Below are 12,526 nucleotides of genomic sequence, written 5' to 3'. Positions count from 1 at the left end.
CTACATATAGTTCAAGTATTCATGTTATAGCTAGGGGTTCTTAGTTTATTGAATTTAGTGTTTTTAAGTGCAATTCACATATTCAACAACATCTTTACTGAATAAACCTCAAAACAACTTTATTGGAAAATAGAATATGTTTATTGTTTACAAACCATGAGTTTTAGGACATAAAACCCAACAAACTCCCACTTGGACTAAAACTCCACTAGGGTCATTGACACATCATGTTGAGTGTGAGAGAAAAACATAAATATAATAAACTAGAGCATCACATACCCATGACTTCTCCCACTTGCCCTAGATTTACATAACTTGTAGTCCTAGACTTACTAGGTTACCCTCAAACGCTTTAGTTGTGAGAGCATTTGTAAACGAATCAGCAATATTACGTTCTAAGGCTATCTATTTGACGATCACGTCTCCTCGTTGTATAATCTCCTTGATGAGATGATATTTGCGCTCAATGTGCTTCATGTGCTTATGGCTTCTAGGTTATCTAGAATTTACAATTGTGCCACTGTCATCACAATAAAGGGTGATAAGCAGAACGTAAGGTTGCTTATCTACCTTAGAGAAAATGGTGGATGTGTTTTGCAGACACCATATTTGGTCCAGAGTATTTTTATTTTTATTTTATTTGTATTATTATTATTATTATTATTATTATTATTTAAAAGATTTTATCTTTGAAAAAGAAAAATATTGGGCTTCTAATTTTACTTATGTTTTTTTTAGTTTTTTTTTTAAAATTTTATTTTAGTTTTTATTGTATTTTATATTATTTTTCTCATTTTTATCCTTATTTTTCATTTTCCAGTTCCATTACTTTATTTTATTATTTTATTTTTATTTTTTTTCCTTCTCCCCCATGTCACCATTCTTCTCCTTGTCCAACTTCTTCCCCAAACTTCTCTTCTTCCCTAGCCTTTCTCCCCCTCTAACTCACCCACTTTTTCCCTTTTCTTTCTCAACTTTCATCTCTTTTTAATCAACCCTCATCAGTATAAATAGAGGTGAAAATGGAGGAGGAAGGAGGCGATATTTTTGGAGCGAAAAATTGATTCGGTAAAAACCCATAAAGTTAAAACATTTATAGATCCGGTGAAGAAGATCCACTCACAAGCTTCCGATCGATAGTGACCACAGCTGCAATAGATTCCAGCGTTCCATATCAACGACAAACCCGTTCGACATCCAAAGGGCTGATTTCCAAGCTATTGAGAGTTGGTTTTGTGATAAAGAAAAAAACTGGAAGAAAGGAGGAGGAAAACACAAAGAAGAAGAAAAGGAAGAAGAAAGGTAAATAAGGTGGGTCCCATTTCTTATTTTTCATTATTTTATCTTGTACTATTTATTTCACTCTTTCTTTAAAAAAAAAAAAAAAAAATCATAAAGAAGGAGAAAGTTGTTTAAGTGTGGGTTTATGCTCTGATTCCGAGTTTCTTTTTAATTGATCTAAGGCCGAAATTTCCAAGTCCAATTTCCAATTTAATGAGATTTCAATTTGTGGATTCTAATTTGAAAATTCAATTAGATTTTGCTTAATTTGGTTGGGAGTTTTCTGTCTAAAGTTTCATCTTGACTTTGACCGAACGCTAAATTGGTTTTAATTTGGATACCCAAATGAAAAAAAAAATGACCTTAATTTAGATCTTCTAAGTAAAATCTTTATCTAAAGAATTGATTAATAAATTTGAAATAAAATTTGGCTATATGGGAATCTTGCTGGATAATTCTGTCTAGGCTGAGGTACTTCAATTGATCGTAGGGAACACCACTATCTTGGAATTGGCCATAAGATTGACTTAGCCAAAATTTATATTTTCATTAATTTTTGCGTTGTCATCTTTAAAAGTTGGACTTATGTAATAAGAATCCTCCATTTTTCTTTTAAAATTAAATTTTGACAATGGAATTTGAAATAAATAAGTTGTCACCTTTAAAAATTGGATTTCTGAAATAAGAACCCTTCAATTTTTCAAATTGAACTTTCACAAAGAAATTTGAAATAAAATAAGTCAGTCGCCTTTAAAAATCGGATATCTAAAATAAGAACCCTCCAATTTTTTAAATTGCACTTTGACAATGAAATTTAAATAAAATAAGTTGTCACCTTAAGTTGGATTTTTGAAATAAGAACCCTCCAATTTTTCAAAATTGAACTTTGACAATGAAATTTGAAATAAAATAAGTTGTCGCCTTTAAAAATTGGATTTCTAATATAAGAACTCCCAAACTTTGACAATGAAATTTGAAATAAAATAAGTTGTCACCTTTTGAAAATTGGATTTATGAAATAAGAACCATCCGATTTTTCGTCTCACTTTTTAGTTTTGGCAATGGAGTTTGAAATAAAATCAATTGTTCACTTTCTAAAACGAATAAGAACTCTTCGTTTTTACAACCCTGCGTCTTTAAATTTTAAAATAAATGTTTGTTTTTAAATGAATTTCTAAATTTAGAGTAAAAATAGTGGTCTCTATTTGGACTTCATCAAAGTTCTAGAAATACATGAAAATCTCCGGAACTGATTTTAGAGTAGTGGTCTCTTGAAAATCTCCATAACTGATTTTTTTTAATCAAACATTTGTTTTAGGAAATTTAGTAGTGTTCTCTTTTTAGGATAATCATCCTAGAAATACATGAAATTTTTCTTAAATATTTTATGACAAAATATTGGAAAATATTGACTTTCTAATTTTCTTGAGTGAAGAAATTATCTTGAAATTTAAGGTAAGCTCCAAGATCTTCCGCATGGCCTCGAGTTACTAATAATTATTATTCATATTTTTTTACAAAGTGTGAATTAATATCATTGGGACATTCAAAAGCAAATTTCAAAAATATTTTCTTTTTAAGACCAAAGAAAAATACGGTAATTTTCAAGTAAAATGTGGTAACCATTTATCGAAATGGGTGTTTCAGGAGTGTTAATACCTTTCCTACACTCAGCCGGCTCCCGAACCTTAAATTTGGTTTTGCAAACTGTTTTTATTTTAAACGGGTGACCAATCACACCCCAAAGATGATTGGTGGTAACTCCAAACCTCACACCTCAAAAGAGACTCTTAGGGAAGGATGTCGGCCGCTCCACGTCAGGATGATGTTGCGACAGCTTGGCAACTCCGTTGGGGACTTTAGAGAGTCAAGCCACAAAATTTTTATTTTTCTATTATCCTATTTTTTTATGTGTTTAGTTTTTTGTTTTTAGACTTTGGTTTTTTTTTCTTTATTTTTCTTATTTTATTGTGTAATTTCGCTCGATGTATGTTCATGCATATCTCGCACACTATCACAACTCTATGTCCCAAGCTTTACCTTCTAGGAGTATAATTGAGAATCGAGTAATGTCGGCAATCAAGGGATTTAATTGCCCCCGGGCAGGGATACGAAAGATGCTCGCTCAAGTTAGTTCATTTGTTAATTCTTAATATTTGATTTAATTTGGGGACCTTTTATCCTTTGAGGATTAGAATTATACCCAGCATCTTTCATTAGCTTTATTTATGGTCAAAGGAGAATTTATACAGAAAAGGGTTTTCTAAATGAAAAGGGGAGAGTATGATTCTATGAGTTCATTTTGTTTCTTAGAGTTTTTTTTCCTTTGAAAAAAAAAATGTTATTTTCTCTTTCTATTTTTTCCCCTTCCTTTACTTTTCTATGTTTTCCATTTTTTTTTTTATTTCTTTCAAAAAGGAAATAGGATGAATACCAATATTCATAGTGTATCCATACGGTCACCCCTAACTCAACATGAAGAGCTAGGAACAGTATCCCAATAGGCCGAACAAATGCAACTGCAACATGGAGATAGTCAACCGTCCACTTGGATACCAAATTCTTGTCAGGTTCATATTATTCCTAGTGAATTAGGAGAGTTGAAAGAGATCTAGGAGAGTTTGATGCTCGAGCAAAGATACAATTTCTCATGCAAATATGGGAATATAACAGAGCTGATGTATATTTTAGTCAATCGTTTTGCTAAGACTTTAGTAGATTGTTGGAATCCTGCTTGTAGATGCTTCACATTCCAAGGTATGAATCTGACGCCTACCGTTGAGGAATACCATACGATGCTGGGTCTCAAAGGGAAAATTGAAGAAAGAGTTTACTGTTTTAACCCAAAGCTCACAACAAAGAGAGCATTGTTAAATTTTCTGGATGTTCGTATTACTGAAGTCCGAAAGCATCTAAAACTTATCATGGATGAGGAGTTTATTCCATTCGAATATAATAAGACTTATTCATGATCACATTGCAAAAGAAAGACGTATGATCTTATTAGTATTGTGTGTGTATGGGGCAGTCTTGTACCCTAGAGCTAAAAGATATATCGATGGTCAAGTTCTGAAATTATTTTTTAGAATATAAGAAGGCATGGATCCAACGATTCCCCTTTTGGTAGAGACTTTCAGAGCTTTGAATTATTGTCGCTCTATAGAAAGTGAAAAATTAAGATGTTACATCTCGTTGCTTTACATTTGGATAACTTCAAGTTCCCAGAAGAGTTCAAATGGCCAAAAGTTAATTTCAAAAGCACTTGGAATACAACCAGGAATGTAATTTCTGAGTTCGGCACTATCCAATAGAATTCAAATTTTTCAGAAGAAGAGGCATGGAAATCTTTCTTTGCTTGAGTAAGGCAAGAGAACATAATTTGGAAGGCATGTTGAATGCCTTTGACAGCTGTAATGTATAGATGCAGTAACTTGCACACAATTCCCTTGCTAGGTCTATGGGGTTACATCTGTTATGTACCATTGTTGGTTCTCGGACAGATCTAATTTAAACAGTTTACACCTCCAACTCATGACCTGAGTAGTTTGGAGTTCTCGTATGCTGACAAAGACTGTGTAATGAAAAGAAATGTCACGTGATAGCTTCTTAGAAGATGGTTAAAAAGATCGACAGTAATGATCATGGTGAAGAAGCTACCGAAGAATGGTTACAGTGGCGCTCAAATGGAAAAAATGACATAATGATTGTTGCAAATGATGTTAGAAATCTCCTGATCATAAGGCCATGAACAGGCTTGATCAATGGGCAATGAAACATACAATGAGAAATTAAATTCTTGAGAAGTTGCGACAAAAGTTCATTCGCATGGTAGAGGATACAGTCCAGACCAACAAAAAATCCCTAGGAGCATAAAAGACAACAAAAAAGAGGACGAGACAGGAAAGGGATTATGATTCGTTAGAGGCAGAAAATAGAAGACTGCATAAAGAAAATCATACTCTCAAGGTTTAGAACGCAATACTGCGAGAGAGAGCCCATCAGCAAGAAGGTGATATAACCAAAAAAAAAAAAAAAGGTTTCTGAACTTGCCAATGAATTGAATGAGATTATCAGCAAACAAAAACCTCAACTTGTTGGATGTAATGAAGCTAATGCAACACTACGTCAAATAATTGATAGTCTTCAATTGAGAGTAAAAGATCAGTTTGAAGAGCATGAGATTTTAAAAGGACTTGCAAAGTCAATTGAACGTTAACTCCAAGGTTATCAAAGAGCGAATGAGCAATTGTCACAAAAATATGAGCATCTGGAGAAAAAGTGTTTGTCGTTAAAAGAAAGTTTTGATCTCTTGAGGAATGACATGCAAACAATCCTGGGCAAAGTTAATAGAATGTTGGGTACTATTAGAGTAATGGCTAGAAGAGCTCAAGGGTATACGGGTTAGATATCTTCGAGAAAGTACCTCACCGATGGCTCATAATGCTGATGAGCTATTTGAGTTTCTGGGGTTGATCCTTAGGGACCTAGGATATTTTGGACATTTTCATTGATTGTTACCTTCTTCTTCTTTATTTTTTTTTTTCTCTTTTAATCTTTCTTTGAACCTTCGTCACGTAAATTTGTTCGTTCCTTAATAAAGTCCATTTATTCATTGTACATTTTCTTTTTCTTCATTACTTTAAGGTCACTCTTTCAAAATCAAAATAGAAAACTAAAATAGCTCGAACATCGAGAATTCATTGAATACATTTCACAAAAAGAAGGGTTAAAAGCTATGGAAGAAAAATCAGAGCAAGAGAGAACCAGGAAAGATATTGATGATATTAAAGAAAAAGTGGAGGCCATCTTGGCTACTATGGAAAAAGGGAAAATGATAGCATACGTGACCCTTACTGAAGATTCGGCTAACGACTTGCCATTCCCACCAGGCGGGCCACCTTTGTCAGCAAAAGGATCGGTACTACATTATACATCATATAATTCTATGTATGAGATGCCAACAGGACGTTTACACATATCCTGATGCAAAAGTATCGGGAATGGATCAACCTAGTATTTCAGCTTAGAAGCAAGAGATATCCAATGTACCTTTCATGATGCCTAACTTGGATGACCCTGAAGTTCGAAAAAAATTTGATGAATGAAGAGCAGAAAGCTCCCAGTAATGAATCATTTGAGGTCCTTTAGGAAAGGCTGAGGGCAATAGCATGGACAAATCTTTTTGGCCATGTTGATGCCGCGAAGTTATGTCTGGTACCCGATGTTATACTCCCACCCATGTTCAAATGACTCCCAAACCTATATGACAAATTCAACCTCCCTATCCGTGGTGGTATGACCCAAATGCTAGGTGTAATTATCACGTGGGAGCTATCAGGCATTCGACAGAAAATTGTACTACTTTAAAATACAAGGTTCAGGAGCTAGTTGAGTCAGAGTGATTGAACTTTAAAAAGGAAGAATAGCCTAAAGTCAATAATAATCCTTCGCCAAACCACCAAGTAAATGTTGTAGAATGTTTGGACATTGACTTAAAGACCAAGGGTGCAAATATAAACATTCTTATGAAACAACTATTTGATATTCTCTTGGAAAAAGAATGTATTTCTGTTAAACATTCACGCTTAGACCTTGATTGTGAAGAGTATGATGATAATTTGACCTGCCTTTTCCATGCTGGGGCAAAAGGTCATTCGCTGGATGGATGTTCTCGTTTTCATAAAAAAAATTCAAGAGTTAGCTGACATAAAAGTTCTTACTATCACACAATCCCACCGTTTTTGTCAATATCATGAAATATATGTAGTAGGGGGTCATTGTCCCAAGGTATGTCACTAAAACGAAAGCCTTCAACAGTAACTCATTGAGAAAAACTTGACCCAAAAGAAATCACCATTCAAGTATCAACTCCATTTACGTACTAAAGTTCAAAAGCAGTTCCTTGGAGTTATGAATATAAGGTGACTGTTGATTCAAAAGTACCAGCAATTCCTATCAATAATATTATAGGAGCTAGAGGTCAGACACGAAGCGGAAAATGTTACACTTTCGACCAAATGATGAAACAGTGTGTGGGCAAAGGAAAAAAGAAATTGGGGTAAGTTAAGGCAAATGGAGAAAATGATGATAGTTCCAGGGAAATGTTCATAATAGGAAGAGCGGACAGAGGAAATTAACTTAAGATCATAGAAAAGGTTAAGAAAGTTAAAAATGGCACTAACATCTTCGCAGGAACTCGCTAGAAGTTAATTGATGTGCTTTTAAAGTACATGGATATTTTTGCATGGTCTTATCAAGATATATTGAGACTTGATACAAACGTAGTGGTGCATCATATACCACTTAAACCTGAGTGTAAACCTGTGAAACAAAAGTTACGTAGAATGAAGTCGGATATGTTAATCAAGATAAAGATGAGGTTAGAAAACAAATCAATGCAGGATTTCTGACTGTGGCCAGTTACCTTGATTGGGTAGCAAATATTGTTCTAGTGCAAGAAAAGAATGGTTAAGTCAGAATGTATGTGGATTACAGAGATTTGAATAGGACAAACCCTAGAGACAATTTCCCACTTCCTCAAATTGATGTAATGCGCGAGTTTTTCTACCTTTTCCTTCATGGATGGATTCTCTGGCTATAATCAAATCAGAATGACGCCTGAAGATAGAGAAAAAACTATGTTCATCACATTATAGGGAGCTTTTTGCTACAAGGTGATGTTGTTTGGTCTAAAAATGTTGGGGCAACCTATCAACGAGCCATGGTCACTTTTTTTCATGACTTGATGCACAAAGAAATCGAGGTTTATATGGATGACATGATTGCAAAATCAAAACATGAAGAAGAGCATCTTATTATTCTTCGTAAATTATTTGATAGATTGAGAAAATTCAAACTAAAAACTTAACCCAAATAAATGCATATTTGAGGCAACATCCGAAAAACAACTAGGATTCATGGTCAGTCAAGAAAGGATCAAAGTAGGTCCTGACAAGGTTAGAATAATCATGGAGATGACACCTCCACAAACTCATAAGGAAGTCAGAGAATTTTTGGTTTGATAAAACTACATTGCCAGTTTCATATCACAGTTGACAATGACATGTGAACCTATCTTTAAAATACTTCCTAAAGATAGTGGTGGAGTTTGGAATGAAAATTTTCAAGTTGCCTTTGATAAAATTAAGTTGTATCTTTAGAGTCCACCAATCCTTGTACCACCTATTATGAGATGCCCTCTCATCTTGTACCTCATAGTGAATGATAAGGCAATGGGTTGTGTACTAGGACAACATGATGAATCTGGTAGAAAAGAGCGGGCTATATATTATTTGAGTAAGAAGTTTACCAGTTGTGAAACAAGGTATTTACCAATGGAGAGAACTTGTTGTGCTTAAGCCTGGCTATGCACCGTTTAAGATAGTACGTGTTATATCACACGATATGGCTCACTTCAAAGTTGGAGCCAATCAAGTATATCTTCAAGAAGCCATCTTTGTAATATCCTGAATTTCAGGAAAATTTAAGTTAATTATCTAAAATTATTGAGTTTAAATTTCCCTTTCATTTAAAAAATTGGAGTTAAATTGAATTTAATTGATTAGATATTCAAATTGATTATCTTGAAAATATTGAATTTTGCTTCCCTTTGATTTTGGATCTTAGGGACAACTTAAAAAAAATTAAAAGAGATAATTAATTTCATGTGGTTTTGAATTGATTTAAATATTTGGAAGGATTTAATTTGTATCAAATTGATGGATCTTATGCCCTTTAATTTTGGTTTTTGAAGCCTAAATTAAGATAATTTGAAAAGTTAATTGATTTCTAAATTTAATAGAATCTTTGGAGATTTTGGAGATATTATGATAAAATATTTTAATTATCTTTTCAAAATTTGGGAAAAAAAATAAAAGAATTGATATTTTTTTCAAAATTAAATGAGAGTGAAAAGAGGTCAAAATTTGGGAGAAAGCAATTCGATTTTTCAGCGACAACTTCCACAAAATTTTTGATTTCCAGAGTTTGAACCGTTGGATTGTGCTCAAATTTGGTCAGTCTGTTCGAGACATATAGAGTTTCATTTTGAACGGTTAGATTGTTGTTTAAAGCTTTGGTTTGTTCGTAATCTCTACTGAATAAAATCTTTAAACTAGAAATTCCCCTTCTCTCCCACTCTCGCAAACTCTCCTCATGCAAGACCCTCACTATCAGCCGCTAGCCTAAACAATTTATGCCATCCGACAGCAACACACGCTGCCAATCTATGGCAGCCACAAGTTAACACGCCGTCGACCACCATTGCCCCAATCTTTGTCGGAATTTTGAGAAAAACCTTGGGTAAGACTTATTTTTCCTTATAATTTGGGAGGTGAAGTTCACCCCTTTGATTTTGGGTTAAATTAGTAACCTCTATTTGGTTTGAAACTTATATTCAAGGTTTGAAAGTTTTGAGGCATTGACATCAAGCTAGATACCATTTTGTTTTGCAGAAAATTTAGTGAAGATCGCCACAACTTTAGGTTGATTCAAGTGTGCTAAAGAAGTTCTAAGGAGATTTTGTTTTGCATTTTTTTACCAAGTTGAGGTAAGTAATCTTACTACTGGAACTACCCTAGTGCCCGACAATGATAATTATGATTTATTGAAGATTATTAGTTAGCATTATATTTATGTCTGCCTTCATTGACTGAGGTTTGAAATGATTGGAGTCAGGAATTGACAAATATGATTTACTGAGAATATATTGATAGTTTGATGTTTATGTATGCCTTGCTGATATGAGCGTTTAAAAGGCTAGTTGCACATAGAGATGTTGAATACTAGTATGATTTGAGTATATTATTTTTATTGGATATCCTATTGAATCTGAGGAGGATGAGATGCATACATATATTGTAAAGCTATGATGAAGAAATTTATATGTATATTGTAGAATCATGATGATGAGATGTATATGTATGTTATAGAACCATGTTGAGATTGTGATGTCGAGATTGTGATAGTGATTTTACTGATTAGTTAGATGCCCACCAGCTTGTGTTTCCTTCGGGATTCACCAGTTTGTGTTTCCTTCGGGATTCACCAAATATTGTGTTTCCTTCGGGGTTCACCAGATATTGTGTTTCCTTCGGGATTCCCCAGTTTGTGTTTCCTTCGGGATTCACCATATGTGTTTTTCCTTCGGGATTCACCAGTTTGTGTTTTCCTTCGGGATTCACCAGTTTGTGTTTCCTTCGGGATTCACCAGTTTGTGTTTCCTTCGGGATTCACCAGATATTGTGTTCCTTTGGGATTCACCAGATATTGTGTTTCCTTCGGGATTCACCAGTTTGTGTTCCTTCGGGATTCACCAGATTGTGTTTCTTCGGGATTCACCAGATTGTGTTTCCTTCGGGATTCACCAGATGTGGTTTTCTTCGGGATTCACCAGAGGTAGTGGGCATATTTAGCTACAGTAGGATAAAACTCAGTTTTTCATGTATGTATGTGTCCCATGAGGACTAGGACAGTTTATATGTTCCATCTGACGTAGGCATCTAGAGGACATAGATGCCTAACCTGACCCCAGTAGTGAGGTTACTTACTGAGTATTTTACACTCATTCTTTCTCATGTTGCTGTTTCAGATAAGGATAAAGATGCACCGACGATGGATAAGCGGAATTCGTGATCGAGCCACTGGGACTAGTTTTATACTTCCGCTCATGAGATTTAGATTTCTTTTCATGTTTTTCTTAACTCTCAATTTTGATGTTTGAAACTTACTATTAAGAATCGTTTTCAGACTTATTTATTATCATTTATGATTTATGGGTACCCTATTGTTGTTTTTAATATTTGCATTTAATGAAAGCTTTTGCACTTACCTTATTTATTTAGCATTTATTTCACCATAAAAGAGTGTCGTTTTAAGTTCCATGCATGCATGTATTTAGTAACGGCCTAACTTAAGTCTTAAGGGGTCGGGTCGTTACAATCTTTGTCAGGACAGATTGCTAGATGGAAAGTTCTATTGGCTGTATACGATATTATATATGTTACTTAGAAGTCAATTAAGGGAAGTGCCTTGGCATATTATCTAGCACAACAACCCATAGGCGATTATGAACCAATGGAGTTTGATTTCCCATATGAACATATTTTCACTATATCCATAAAAGATGAAATGCAAGAACTTGAAACATTAACCGTGTTTTTCGATGGGGCATCAAACAAGTTGGGACATGGAATAGGCGCAATACTAATATCACCAAAGAAAGAGTTGTTCCCATTCATCGCTAAATTATGTTTTGATTGTACTCATAATATGGTTGAATACGAGGCATGTTCGATGAGCATCCAGGCTGCACTTAACATGAAAATAAAAAAGATCAAAGTCCTAGGAGACTCGCTGTTAGTAATTCATCAATTTAGAGGAGAATGGGAAACGAAAGACACAAAGCTTTTACCTTAGAAAGAACCAATAACAAGTTTGTCTCGGAAGTTTGATCAAACTACATTCGACTATTTGGCTAGAGAGAATAATCATATAGCAGATACCTTGATCACTTTAGCAGTCATGTTCAGTGTAAATTTGAATGAGGAGGTGAGTCTAATAAAAATTGAGAAACGAGATGTTTCCGACATCTTGTATGAATATTGAAGAGGAACCAGATAGCCAACCTTGGTTTCATGATATTAAGCAGTACCTAAAATGCAAAGAATATCCCTCTAATGCATCACGGAGCGATAAAAGAACTTTTCGACGTTTGGCAATGAAATTCTTTTTGAATGGAGAGACGTTGTACAAAAGAAGTCATGATATGGCACTTTTGAAATGTGTAGATGCCAGTGAACCTAACCAAGTTCTAAAAGAAGTCCATGAAGGGATCTGTGGCACACACGCCAATAGGCATTTAATGGCTAGACAAATCTCCAAGGCTGGTTATTATTGGATGACCATGGAAACAGATTGCATAAAATATGCAAGAGAATGTCATAAGCGTCAAATATATACAGATAAGATCCATACACCTTCATCCGAGTTGCACATTTTAACAACTCCTTGGCCTTTTTAAATATGGGAATGGATGTTATAGGCTCTATTGATCTAAGGCTTCCAATGGGCATAATTCATCTTAGTAGCCATAGATTACTTCACTAACTGGGTCGAAGTAGCCTCATACCATGATGTGACAAAAAGAGTTTTGATAAAATTCATCAAGAAAGAAAGCATTTGTTGATATGGCCTCACCCGAGACTATAATCTTTGACATTGCAAGAAATTTGAACCATTAGATGAT

General features: G+C 34.4%; 1 long non-coding RNA gene across 1 annotated transcript; it reads left to right on the top strand.

Annotated features, from left to right (window-relative positions):
• Positions 1–848: 848 nt before the first annotated feature.
• LOC120085285 lies at positions 849–3,419 on the top strand. The gene is made up of 2 exons (XR_005483863.1): positions 849–1,311; positions 2,929–3,419. It is a non-coding gene; the product is annotated as an uncharacterized LOC120085285 (long non-coding RNA).
• Positions 3,420–12,526: the final 9,107 nt, after the last annotated feature.

Source organism: Benincasa hispida, chromosome 9, assembly GCF_009727055.1.
Source record: "Benincasa hispida cultivar B227 chromosome 9, ASM972705v1, whole genome shotgun sequence".
NCBI lineage: Eukaryota > Viridiplantae > Streptophyta > Magnoliopsida > Cucurbitales > Cucurbitaceae > Benincasa > Benincasa hispida.
This window is presented reverse-complemented; position numbering and strand designations above follow the sequence as displayed.